The sequence below is a fragment of the Heptranchias perlo genome, chromosome 20, assembly GCF_035084215.1.
Source record: "Heptranchias perlo isolate sHepPer1 chromosome 20, sHepPer1.hap1, whole genome shotgun sequence".
NCBI lineage: Eukaryota > Metazoa > Chordata > Chondrichthyes > Hexanchiformes > Hexanchidae > Heptranchias > Heptranchias perlo.
In genome coordinates, this window is record NC_090344.1 from 3021147 (window position 1) to 3035091 (window position 13945).

At 44.2% G+C, this 13945-nt stretch overlaps 4 non-coding genes across 4 annotated transcripts; all 4 read left to right on the forward strand.

Moving 5' to 3' along the window:
* Positions 1-2684: 2684 nt before the first annotated feature.
* Positions 2685-2757, forward strand: trnak-cuu (transfer RNA lysine (anticodon CUU)). The gene has a single exon. It is a non-coding gene; the product is annotated as a tRNA-Lys (tRNA).
* A 1058-nt stretch (positions 2758-3815) lies between these two features.
* trnaf-gaa (transfer RNA phenylalanine (anticodon GAA)) lies at positions 3816-3888 on the forward strand. The gene has a single exon. It is a non-coding gene; the product is annotated as a tRNA-Phe (tRNA).
* Positions 3889-10753: 6865 nt separating this feature from the next.
* Positions 10754-10826, forward strand: trnaf-gaa (transfer RNA phenylalanine (anticodon GAA)). Its single transcript has one exon. It is a non-coding gene; the product is annotated as a tRNA-Phe (tRNA).
* Positions 10827-13710: 2884 nt separating this feature from the next.
* On the forward strand, positions 13711-13783 carry trnak-cuu (transfer RNA lysine (anticodon CUU)). Its single transcript has one exon. It is a non-coding gene; the product is annotated as a tRNA-Lys (tRNA).
* The last annotated feature ends 162 nt before the right edge of the window (positions 13784-13945 follow it).

Here is a 13945-nt window from a genome sequence, read left to right on the forward strand (position 1 = left end):
TCGGTGCCAGGTGACTATTTGATTTGATGCATTTGTCCGAAACTGATCACTTTTCCACATCTCGGGGCGGTCAGCCTCGCTCTGTCTGTCTGTTGCTGCTGATGATCATAAATGGGAACAGGCCGCGAGTTGAACGTTTAACTGCAAACCGCAGAAAAACAAATAAAAAGAAAGACTTGTTTCTCCGGCCCAGAGGTAAAGTTACAATGGATGTGATTCAAAAAGCTGGCCCGTGAATTTGTCTGTGGATATTTTTTCAAAGCTTCGATTTTAAAAGTTGCAAAAACATGAAATAAATTAAGGTAAATTACAAGAATCGAATCCATGATCACGACATTACGGGAAACTCGATGCAAATGAGTTAACCGGCCCTACCAACAGCACATTCGGCTGTTTAAATAATTTTTGTATCTGCAGCGATTTCTGTACTTGGACCCCGAAATCTCTCTGCTCCTCCACAGCACCGAGTTTCTCACGATTTATAAAATACTCTGATTTATCTTTCTTAGATTTAAAGTGTATGACCTCGGTCTTCCCCACATTGAACTCTATTTGCCACAGTTTTGTCCACACACTTAATCTATCAATTCCCACTTTTCAATTTCCTGCTACCATCTGCATGACTTCCTGCGTCACCAGAAGGCTGCGTGTTCAAAACACGGGTTAACCGTTGCCTTTAGAGCTGATAGGATTCTGTATCGTTCCGGAATGAATGTTTCATCTGCTTTTTCTCAATAAACAGAACCTTGCTCTAAATTCTGGTTCTCTGGTTCTCAAATGTCAGCAAATCGTTTCATTTTGCCCTCGACTTTTGATCTTGTGCTGCGGATGAAACTTTTGCAAAGAGGGAGAAGAAGTCCCCAAATCGCCCCACGTGTATCTCAAACGCTTTGGGAAGAAGTTCTGTGTAAACAATCAGGAATTTAAAGGCACCTCAATGACCTGCACTTTCATTGAATGAGTTTTTTTCGCCATTGGAATCGACGTGAAATCGCTGTCGGCTTTCATCTCACTGAAGTGGAGAGTGTGGCCGCCTTGTATCGGTCAACGTGTTAGTGACGAGTTTGGGTTAAGCACGGGTCGCGTTTATTTCTGAAATCTCACCAAGCACCGGGGAAAAGAAACTTAGAATCAAACTGTCCCTGTAAGTGATGAATTGAAGGGAATATCGCTCCAAGCAGATCTGGACAATGCGCAGCGCAGCCGCACAGGAGTTACAAATCCACCCTCTCACCACTCGGCAATCGCATTAACTGAAATTTACTCTGGCCCGTGTCACCGCTCTGAAATCGAGTCTTTCTCGGCCACATTTTTTGTTAACATAATAATTACTGGTTCAAGAGTGAAGATTGTCGGCTGCTTAACTGTAAGGGCAAGAGACAACTTTGTAGACATCGTGTAGTGTCACAGATCTGCTGGTTTGTCCTGCTCATTTCATCTCACCTCATTTTCAGCAAACCTGAATATAACTGGAACAGAGAATGGCGAATCAAGCTCAAAAATCAATCCTCTCTTCCACGAGCGGACTGAGTCTTTCAACATACAGGTGTTTAATGGCAAGGTGAGTTTAATTTTCAGAAATAATACAGCACAGATTTTGACTCGTGCAAGCTGCACACTATTTTGGAAAAGTAAACTGATTGGAAGAAAGCTGTTGCATTGAGTGCGGCAACCTGAAGCTTGAGCTCGATGAATTCGTCCTTGAACATTGGCATGCTCTGTTTCTGTGTGGCAATTGGTTCGCGCGTTCGGCTGCGAACTGAAAAGTTGGTGGTTCGAACCCACGAGAGAACGCAAAAGAAACCTTTCACCTGAATATTCATTATCTCGAACTTCTTGGGTTCGAATGTGTGTCTTGTCTGCCAGAAAATGTACCGCAAACATTGCCAGCTGAGTGCGTCTGATTTTCCACCATTTATTCTGCGGTTGGATGAAAGGCATCTGAAAAAATCCAAAAAAACCGAGATTGGCTTGAACGAAGTCGGAATACTTCTTGACAGAGAAGGTTCGAAGGTTGCAGGCGAGCTCCTTCAGACTGAATCACACTGACATGGATATTTCGACAGTGATCGACATCAGACTGTTTCCACAATGAATGTCACTCCCTTTATTTTGGAAAAGTGAAATGGTATTCACATTCCGACTTGTTTCAGTTGATTTGTGAGAGATCGTTAAAGGACAATCTCCGGTTAAGACGGCCTTTTTCTCTCTCTGTTGGCCGAATCCAAAATGAAATTGGAGCTGGACGAATCAGGCAAGAAATCAGGAATCACTTTTGCAAAAACAAAATACGGCCGAAAGCTGGAACTCTCTCATCCCAAAGGATGATGATTGTGGCTCAATTCATAATTTGAAATCTGATATTGATACATCGTTTTTCGATTCGGGTACCAAGGAATATGAGTCAAAGGCGGAGAAACAGAGATGAATTGCAGATCAACTCATGATCAAATTGAATGGGGCAGCAGGTTCGAGGGGCTGAATGGCCTTCTCTTGTCCCGATGTTCCGATACTGCTCAGCGCGGGGCTGGACGAATGGTAAAAGACATCAGACGAGCTCCAGAATGAAAAAAAATGGGTGTTCAGAAGGAGATACCCTGAGATTGTGGAACGAACTGAACTCCTGCAGCAAAGCCAACAGCTGTCTCTCTGCAATAATAGGATGGGAAGAATTTCAGCAGTCGGCCCGGCTCGCTCAGTCGGTAGAGCATGAGACTCTTAATCTCAGGGTCGTGGGTTCGAGCCCCACGTTGGGCGATTTGTGTTCTACTTTTCACACTCGGTGATAAAAGTTTCAAAGTGCAACCTCTTGTCTCCAGATTCGAACCAGACACAACCCTGAGCTGTGTGAAAGGAAACCGTGAGCGTTGCCAAATATCCACTCCCTCCCGATTCTGCCTTCTCGTTCCCTCCACATGGGACACGGACATGTTATCGGTTCAATCGGATTCATTTTTTGCTGTTATTAAAAATGTTGAAGGTCTGAAAATGTAATATTTAGGAGATGCCAACTCTGGAACAATTCGCCTCTCTGAGACCTCCTGATCTCCCCTTACCCTATTTGATTCTCCCTGCGCTCCTTATCATCGCTGATACGCTCTGTCTCTTACCTTCTCCGATACAATCAGAGAGTCCATGATCCACTTTTAACCTTGTCAGCGCCATTCAACTGCTCTGATACCAACTGAGTGCCCCTGACACAGATGCGCCCTGAGCCGCCTTACACTCTCCCATACTCGGCAGTCCTTCCCCTCTCTCAGATCTTAATACACTCTCTGATGCCATCTGACTGCCCGCTCTCCTCTTTGAGCCCCCTTACACTCTCTGATGCCCTCTGACAGTACCTTCCCCTCTCTGAGATGCCCTTGCCCCAATGGATCGCCACTAAGAAGCGATTGGACGCCCTGAGGCCTTCTCAGAAGCAATTTCCGTCCCTGCTATCAAAGTGCGGTGTAACTTCACAGGTGGATCTCGCGGTCTGTGTTCAGGATGAGATCAAGAGTTTGATCGGTCGCTGCTGCTTCCGCCTCTGAGAGCTCTATCGGCGGTCGGTACCGATCTTCCTCCCGCAAACTGGGTGTGGATGTATGAGTGCGCTGTTGATTTATAAACTTTGGTAGTTTACGTATGACAACGATGTTTATATATGAACTGTGGGTGTATCTCTACGAGTACGATGTTTATATATGAACTTTGGGTGTATCTCTATGAGTGCGATGTTTATATATGAATTGTGGAATGAACAGGAAGGGCAATTCCTCCTGGGGTTATATTTTCTTCCACGACAATAACACAAAGTAATCGTTGGGTAAAGAGCCGAAATAGCTCAGTTGGGAGAGCGTTAGACTGAAGATCTGAAGGTCCTTGGTTCAATCCCGAGTTTCGGCAGTTTTTGGTTGTTTACTTTCTTCTTCCTTGCTTCGATTCTCTGATTTATTTACAGTGAAATTTAATTCCCGCCACTGAAGGTTTGGGGATTGAATAGAGAGACATCAAGGATGGGAAATATTTATATCGTTTGTATTTGGCTGTTAATTCTCTGTTACCTTCTGCCTTTTTCTCTTGGTTTTGTCTCTCTCGGTGCCGGGTGACTATTTGATTTGTCCTAAACTGATCCATTTTCAACATCTCGGGGCGGTCAGACCCGCTCTGTCTGTCTGTTGCTGCTGATAATCATTAATTGGAACAGGCCGCGAGTTAAACGTTTATCTGCAAATTGGAGACAGACAAATAAAAAGAAAGACGTGTTTATCCTGCCCAGGGGCAAAGTTACAACGGATGTAATTCAAAAAACGGTCCTCGTGATTTTTTCTGTTGATTTTCTTTGTGAAGCTTCGATTTCAAAAGTTACACAAACGCGAAATAAATGAAGTAAATTACAAGAATCGAGTCCGTGATCATTATGTTACAGTATACTCTTTGCAAACGAGTTAACCGGCCGTACCAACGGCACATTAGGCTGTTTGATTAATTTTTGTACCTGCAGCGATTTCTGTACTTTGACCCCTAAATCTCTCTGCTCCTCCACAGCACCGAGTTTCTCACCATTTAGAAAATACTCTGATTTATCTTTCTTAGATTTAAAGTGTATGATCTCGGTCTCCCCCACATTGAACTCTATTTGCCACAGTTTTATCCACACACTTAATCTATCAATTCCCACTTTTCAATTTCCTGCTACCATCTGCATTACTTCCTGCGTCACCAGAAGGCTGCGTGTTCAAAACACGGGGTAACCGTTGCCTTTAGAGCTGATAGGATTCTGTATCGTTCCGGAATGAATGTTTCAGCTGCTTTTTCTCAATAAACAGAACCTTGCTCTAAATTCTGGTTCTCTGGTTCTCAAATTTCAGCAAATCGTTTCATTTTGCCCTCGACTTTTGACCTTGTGCTGCGGATGAAACTTTTGCAAAGAGGGAGAAGAAATCCCCAAATTGCCCCACGTGTATCTCAAACGCTTTGGGAAGAAGTTCTGTGTAAACAATCAGGAATTTAAAGGCACCTCAATGACCTGCACTTTCATTGAATGACTTTTTTTCGCCATTGGAATCGATGTGAAATCGCTGTCGGCTTTCATCTCACTGAAGTGGAGAGTGTGGCCGCCTTGTATCGGTCAATGTGTTAGTGACGAGTTTGGGTTAAGCACGGGTCGCGTTTATTTCTGAAATCTCACCAAGCACCGGGGAAAATAAACTTAGAATCAAACTGTCCCTGTAAGTGATGAATTGAAGTGAATATCGCTCCAAACAGATCTGGACAATGTGCAGCGCAGCCGCACAGGAGTTCCAAATCCACCCTCTCGCCACTCGGCAATCGCATTAACTGAACTTTACTCTGGCCCAGTGTCACCGCGCTGAAATCGATTCTTTCTCGGCCACATTTTTTCTTAACATAATAATTACTGGTTTAAGAGTGAAAATTGTCGTCCACTTCACTGTAAGTGCAAGAGACAACTTTGTTTACATCGTGTAGTGTCACAGACCTGCTGGTTTGTCCCGCTCATTTCATCTCATCTCATGTTCAGCAAACCTGAATATTACTGGAACAGAGAATGGCGAATCACAGCTCAAAAATCAATCCTCTCTTCCACGAGCGGAATGATTCTTTCAACATATAGGTGTTTAATGGCAAGGTGAGTTTAATTTTCAGAAATAATACAGCACAGATTTTCACTCGTGCAAACTGCACACCCTTTATTTTGGAAAAGTAAACTGATTGGAAGAAAGCTGTTACATTGAGTGCGGCAACCTGAAGCTTCAGCTCGGTGAATTGGTCCTTGAACATTTGCAATCTTTGTTTCTGTGGCGCAATTGGTTTGCGCGTTCGGCTGCTAACTGAAAAGTTGGTGGTTCGAACCCAATAGAAGGACACGAAAGCAACCTTTTACCTCAACATTCATTGTCTCGCATTTCTTAGGTTCGAATGTGTGTCTTGTCTGCCAGAAAATGTACCGCAAACATTGCCAGCTGAGTGCGTCCGATTTTCCACCATTTATTCTGCGGTTGGATAACAGGCATCGGAAAAATATCCAAAAAAACGAGATTGGCTTCAACGAAGTCGGAATACTTCTTGACAGAGAAGGTTCCAAGGTTGCAAGCGAGCTCCTTCAGACTGAATCACACTGACATGGATATTTCTGCAGTGAGCGACATCAGACTGTCTCCACAATGAATGTCACTCCCTTTATTTTGGAAAAGTGAAATGGTATTCATATTCCGACTGGTTTCAGTTGATTTGTGAGAGATCGTTAAAGGATCAATCTCCGGTTAAGGCGGCCTTTTTCTCTCTCTCTGTTGGCCGAATCCAAAATGAAATTGGAGCTGGACTAATCAGGCAAGAAATCAGGAATCACTTTAGCAAACAAAATGCGGCCGAAAGCTGGAACTCTCTCATGCCAAAGGTTGTGGATTGAGGCTCAATTCAAATTTTCAAATCTGATATTGATAGATCTTTTTCCGGTTCGGTTATCAAGGGATATGAGTCCAAGGCGGGGAAACATTGATAAATTACTGGTCATCTCATGATCTAATTGAATGAGACAGCAGGTTCGAGGGGCTGAATGGTCTTCTCCTGTCCCGAATTTCCTCTCCTGCTCAACGCGGGGCTGGGTGACTGGTAAAAGGCATCAGACTGACTCTAGAATGAAAAGCGGGTGTTCAGATTCAGCCACCTTGGGATTGTCGGACAAACTGAACCCCTACAGCAACGTCACCACCTGCCTCTCTGCAATAATAGGATGAGAAGGAGCCCTGCCGCTGGCCCGGCTCGTTCAGTCGGGAAAGCACGAAATTCCTAACCTCAGTGTCGTGGGTTTAAACCACACATTGTGCATTTTGTGTTCTATTTTTCACAATGGGTGATGAAAGGTTCAAAGTGCAACCTCTTATCTCCAGTTGTAGAAATCCAGTTATATGAACAGACACAACACTGAGCTGTGTGAAAGGAAACCGTGAGTGTTGCCAAATATCCAGTCCCTCCCGATGATATCTTCTCATTCCCTCCACATGCAAACTGCATTTATTTCAATGCAAGAAGTCTGATGGGCAAGGCAGATGAACTCAGGGCATGGATGGGTACATGGGACTGGGATGTTATAGCTATTACTGAAACATGACTAAGGGAGGGGCAGGACTGGCAGCTCAATGTTCCAGGGTACAGATGCTATAGGAAAGATAGAGCAGGAGGTAAGAGAGGAGGGGGAGTTGCGTTCTTGATTAGGGAGAACATCACGGCAGTAGTGAGAGGGGATATATCCGAGGGTTCGCCCACTGAGTCCATATGGGGAGAACTGAAAAATAAGAAGGGAGAGATCACTTTGATAGGATTGTACTACAGACCCCCAAATAGTCAACGGGAAATTGAGGAGCAAATATGTAAGGAGATTACAGACAGCTGCAAGAAAAATAGGGTGGTAATAGTAGGGGACTTTAACTTTCCCAACATTGACTGGGACAGCCATAGCATTAGGGGCTTGGATGGAGAGAAATTTGTTGAGTGTATTCAGGAGGAATTTCTCATTCAGTATGTGGATGGCCCGACTAGAGAGGGGGCAAAACTTGACCTCCTCTTGGGAAATAAGGAAGGGCAGGTGACAGAAGTGTTAGTGAGGGATCACTTTGGGACCAGTGATCATAATTCCATTAGTTTTAAGATAGCTATGGAGAAGGATAGGTCTGGCCCAAAAGTTAAAATTCTAAATTGGGGAAAGGCCAATTTTGATGGTATTAGACAGGAACTTTCAGAAGTTGATTGGGAGAGTCTGTTGGCAGGCAAAGGGACGTCTGGTAAGTGGGAGGCTTTCAAAAGTGTGTTAACCAGGGTTCAGTGTAAGCACATTCCTTATAAAGTGAAGGGCAAGGCTGGTAGAAGTAGGGAACCTTGGATGACTCGGGAGATTGAGGCACTAGTCAAAAATAAGAAGGAGGCATATGACATGCATAGGCAGCTGGGATCAAGTGGATCCCTTGAAGAGTATAGAGATTGCCGGAGTAGAGTTAAGAGAGAAATCAGGAGGGCAAAAAGGGGATATGAGATTGCTTTGGCAGATCAGGCAAAGGTGAATCCAAAGAGCTTCTACAAATACATAAAGGGCAAAAGGGTAACTAGGGAGAGAGTAGGGCCTCTTAAGGATCAACAAGGTCATCTATGTGCGGAACCACAAGAGATGGGTGAGATCCTGAATGAATATTTCACATCGGTATTTACGGTTGAGAAAGGCATGGATGTTAGGGAACTTGGGGAAATAAATAGTGATGTCTTGAGGAGTGTACATATTACAGAGAGGGAGGTGCTGGAAGTCTTAACGCGCATCAAGGTAGATAAATCTCCGGGACCTGATGAAATGTATCCCAGGACGTTATGGGAGGTTAGGGAGGAAATTGCGGGTCCCCTAGCAGAGATATTTGAATCATCCACCGCTACAGGTGAGGTGCCTGAAGATTGGAGGGTAGCAAATGTTGTGCCTTTGTTTAAGAAGGGCGGCAGGGAAAAGCCTGGGAACTACAGACCAGTGAGCCTGACATCTGTAGTGGGTAAGTTGTTAGAGGGTATTCTGAGGGACAGGATCTACAGGCATTTGGAGAGGCAGGGACTAATTAGGAACAGTCAGCATGGTTTTGTGAGAGGAAAATCATGTCTCACGAATTTGATTGAGTTTTTTGAAGGGGTAACCAAGAAGATAGATGAGGGCTGTGCAGTAGACGTGGTCTACATGGACTTCAGCAAAGCATTTGACAAGGTACCGCATGGTAGGTTGTTACATAAGGTTAAATCTCATGGGATCCAAGGTGAGGTAGCCAATTGGATACAAAATTGGCTTGACGACAGAAGACAGAGGGTGGTTGTCGAGGGTTGTTTTTCAAACTGGATGCCTGTGTCCAGCGGTGTGCCTCAGGGATCGGTGCTGGGTCCGCTGTTATTTGTTATTTATATTAATGATTTGGATGAGAATTTAGGAGGCATGGTTAGTAAGTTTGCAGATGACACCAAGATTGGTGGCATTGTGGACAGTGAAGAAGGTTATCTAGGATTGCAACGGGATCTTGATAAATTGGGCCAGTGGGCCGATGAATGGCAGATGGAGTTTAATTTAGATAAATGTGAGGTGATGCATTTTGGTAGATCGAATCGGGCCAGGACCTACTCCGTTAATGGTAGGGCGTTGGGGAGAGTTATAGAACAAAGAGATCTAGGAGTACAGATTCATAGCTCCTTGAAAGTGGAGTCACAGGTGGATAGGGTGGTGAAGAAGGCATTCAGCATGCTTGGTTTCATTGGTCAGAACATTGAATGCAGGAGTTGGGATGTCTTGTTGAAGTTGTACAGGGCATTGGTGAGGCCACACTTGGAGTACTGTGTACAGTTCTGGTCACCCTATTATAGAAAGGATATTATTAAACTAGAAAGAGTGCAGAAAAGATTTACTAGGATGCTACCGGGACTTGATGGTTTGACTTACAGGGAGAGGTTAGACAGACTGGGACTTTATTCCCTGGAGAGTAGGAGGTTAAGGGGTGATCTTATAGAAGTCTATAAAATAATGAGGGGCATAGATAAGGTCGATAGTCAAAATCTTTTCCCAAAGGTAGGGGAGTCTATAACGAGGGGGCACAGATTTAAGGTGAGAGGGGAGAGATACAAAAGGATCCAGAGGGGCAATTTTTTCACTCAAAGGGTGGTGAGTGTCTGGAACGAGCTGCCAGAGGCAGTAGTAGAGGCGGGTACAATTTTGTCTTTTAAAAAGCATTTGGACAGTTACATGGGGAAGATGGGTATCGAGGGATATGGGCCAAGTGCAGGCAATTGGGACTAGCTTAGTGGTATAAACTGGGCGACATGGACATGTTGGGCCGAAGGGCCTGTTTCCATGTTGTAACTTCTATGGGATACGGCAGATACCGTTTTAATCGGCTTCATTTTTGCTGTTATTAAAAATGTTGTTGGTTCGGATGTGTAATATTTAGAAGATGCCAACTCTGGATTCATTCGACTCTCTCATACCTCCTGAGCCCACCTTACCCTCTTTGATTCTCCCTGAGCTCCTTATCTTCTCTGATACCCTAAGAGAGTCCATTATCCTCTTTGAACCTTGTCAGCGCCCTTTACACTCTCTGATACCCGCTGAGTGCCCCTCACCCCCTGATACGCCCTGAGCGTCCTTAAACTCTCTGATACGCTCTGGCAGTGCTTCCCCTCTGCGAGATCTCACTATACTCTCTGACACCCTCTGACTGTCCCTTCCCCTCTCTGAGATGCCCTGGCCCCAATGGATCGCCACCAAGAAGCCATTGGACCCCCTGATGCCTTGTCAGTTCCCATTACCGTCCCTGCTATCAAAGTACGGTGCAACTTCACAGGTGAAACTCCCGGTTTGTGTTAAGGATGAGATCCAGAGTTTGTTCGGTCGCTGTTGCTGCCGCCTCTCCCACTCTGATTGCTCTTTTGGAAGTCGGTCCTGATCGACCTCCATTAAACTGGGTTTGGATCTATTCGTGCGCGATCGATTTATAAACTTTGAGAGTTTATGTTTGACAGCGATGCTTTTATATGAACTGTGGATGAGTATATTTGAGTGCGATATATTCTATGCACTTTGGGTGAGTATATATGAGTGCGATGTTTATATGTGAAATGTGGGTATGTATGTATCAGTGCGATGTTTAAATATGAATTGTGGAATGAACAGGAGGGGCAATTCCTCCTGGGGTTATATTTTCTTCCACGACAATGATACGAAGTAAAGGTTAGATATGGAGCTGAAATAGCTCAGTTGGGAGAGCGTTAGATTGAAGATCTCAAGGTCCTTGATTCAATCCCGAGTTTCGGCAGATTTTGGTTGTTTAGTTTCTTCTTCCTTGCTTCGATTCTCGCATATATTTACAGTAAAATTTCATGCCCGTCACTGAAGGATTGGGGATTGAATTGAAAAGCATCAAGGATGGGAAATATTTATATCGTCTGTATTTGGTTTTTATTTCTCTGTTACCTTCTGCCTTTTTCTCTTGGTTTTGTCTCTCTCGGTGCCGGGTGACTTTTTGATTTGATGCATTTGTTCTAAATTGATGCCTTTTCCACATCTCGGGGCGGTCAGACCCGCTCTGGCTGTCTGTTGCTGCTGATGATCATTAATGGGAACAGGCCGAGATTAAATGTTTATCTGCAGACCGGAGAAAGGCAAAAAAAATGAAAGCCGTGTTTCTCCAGCCCAGGGGTAAAGTTACATTGGATGTTATTCAAAAAAAACTGTCCCCGTGAATTTGCCATTGTTTTTATTTGTAAAGCTTGGATTTCAAAAGTTATAAAAACCCGAAATAAATAAAGTAAATTGCAAGAACCGAATCCGTGATCATGACATTACAGTATATTCTATGCAAATGAGCTAACGGGCCCGACGAACCGCACATTCGGTTGTTTAATTAATTTTTTACCTGTACGCTGGCTGGAAGCGGTTTCTGTACATGGGTCCCGAAATCGCTCTGCGTCTCCACAGTTTCTGGATTCTCACCATTTAGAAAATACTCTGATTTATCTTTCTTAGTTTTAAAGTGGATGACCTCGCTCTCCCCCACATTGAACTCTATTTGCCGCAGTTTTGCCCACTCACTGAATCTATCAATTCCCACTTTTACAACTTCCTGCTTCGAGCTACATTACTTATTGCGTCACCAGAAGGCTGCGTGTAAAAATCACGTGTAACCGTTGCTTTTAGAGCTGATAGGATTCTGGATCGTTCCGGAATGAATGTTTTATTTGCTTTTTCACAATAAACAGAACCTTGCTGTAAAGTCTGCTCCCCGAGTTCTCAAATTTCAGGACGGCGTCTCATTCTGCCCTCGACTTTTGATCTTGACCTGCGGTTGAAACTTTTGTAAAGAGGGAAAAGATGTCCCCAAATGACTCCACGAGAATCTCAAACGCTTTGGGAAGAAGTTCAGTTCAAACAATCAGGACTTTAAAGGCCCCGCAATGACCTGCACTTTCATTGAATGAGTTTTGTTCGGCATTGCATTCGACCCTGAAATCACTCTCCGCTTTCATCTCACTGAAGTGAAGCGTGTGACGGCCTTGTATCTGTCAGCGTGTTAGTGACGAGTTTGGGTTAAGCACGGGTCGCCTTTATTTTTGAAATCTCAGCAAGCACCTGGGAAAAGAAAATTAAAATCAAACTGTCCCTCCAAGTGATGAATTGAAGTGAATATCGCTCCAAGCAGATCTGGACAATGTGCAGTGCAGCCGCACAAGAGTTCCAAATCCACCCTCTCGCCACTCGGCAATCGCATTAACTGAACTTTACTCTGGCCCAGTGTCACCGCGCTGAAATCGAGTCTTTCTCGGCCACATTTTTTCTTAACATAATAATTACTGGTTTAAGAGTGAAAATTGTTGTCCGCTTCACTGTAAGTGCAAGAGACACCTTTTTAGACACCGTGTCGTGTCACAGACCTGCTGGTTTGCCCTGCTCATTTCATCTCATCTCATTTTCATCAAACCTGAATATTACTGGAACAGAGAATGGCGAATCACAGCTCAAAAATCAATCCTCTCTTCCACGAGCAGACTGAGTCTTTCAACATACAGGTGTTTAATGGCAAGGTGAGTTTAATTTTCAGAAATAATACAGCACAGATTTTCACTCGTGCAAGCTGCACACCCTTTATTTTGGAAAATTGAACTGATTGGAAGAAAGCTGTTACATTGAGCGCGGCAACCTGAAGCGTCAGCTCGATGAATTAGTCCTTGAACATTTATAAGCTCTGTTTCTGTGGCGCAATTGGTTCGCGCGTTCGGCTGTTAACTGAAAAGTTGGTGGTTCGAAGACACTAAAGCAACCTTTCACCTTAACATTCATTGTCTCGCATTTCTTGGGTTCGAATGTGTGTCTTGTCTGCCAGAAAATGTAACGCAAACATTGCCAGCTGAGTCCGTCTGATTTTCCACCATTAATTCTGCGGTTGGATAACAGGCATCGGAAAAATATCCAAAAGAAACGAGACTGGCTTGAACGAAATCGGAATACTTCTTGACAGAGAAGGTTCGAAGGTTGCAGGCGAGCTCCTTCAGACTGAATCACACTGACATGGATATTTCTGCAGTGTGCGACATCAGACTGTTTCCACAATGAATGTCACTCCGTTTATTTTGGAAAAGTGAAATGGTATTCACATTCCGACTGGTTTCAGGTGATTTGTGAGAGATCATTAAAGGATCAATCTCCGGTTAAGACGGCCTTTTTCTCTCTCTCTGTTGGCCGAATCCAAAATGAAATTGGAGCTGGACTAATCATGCAAGAAATCAGGAATCACTTTAGCAAACAAAATACGGCCGAAAGCTGGAACTCTCTCATCCCAAAGGATGTGGATTGTGGTTCAATTCATAATTTGAAGTCTGATATTGATAGATCGTTTTTCGATTCGGGTACCAAGGAATATGAGTCCAAGGCGGAGAAACAGAGATGAATTGCAGATCAACTCATGATCTAATTGAATGGGGCAGCAGGTTCGAGGGCCTGAATGGCGTTCTCTTGTCCCGTTGTTCCTATACTGCTCAGCGCGGGGCGGGACGAATGGTAAAAGACATCACACTAACTCCAGAATGAAAAAAAACGGGTGTTCAGAAGTAGATACCCTGAGATTGTGGAACGAACTGAACTCCTGCAGCAAAGCCAACAGCTGTCTCTCTGCAATAATAGGATGGGAAAAATTTTGGTAGACCGACCGGCTAGCTCAGTCGGTAGAGCATGAGACTCTTAATCTCAGGGTTGTGGATTCGAGCCCCACGTTGGGCGATTTGTGTTCTACTTTTCACACTGGGTGATAAAAGTTTCAAAGTGCAACCTCTTATCTCCAGATTCTAACCAGACACAACCCTGAGCTGTGTGAAAGGAAACCCTGAGCTTTGCCAAATATCCACTCCCTCCCGATTCTACCTTCTCGTTCCCTCCACATGG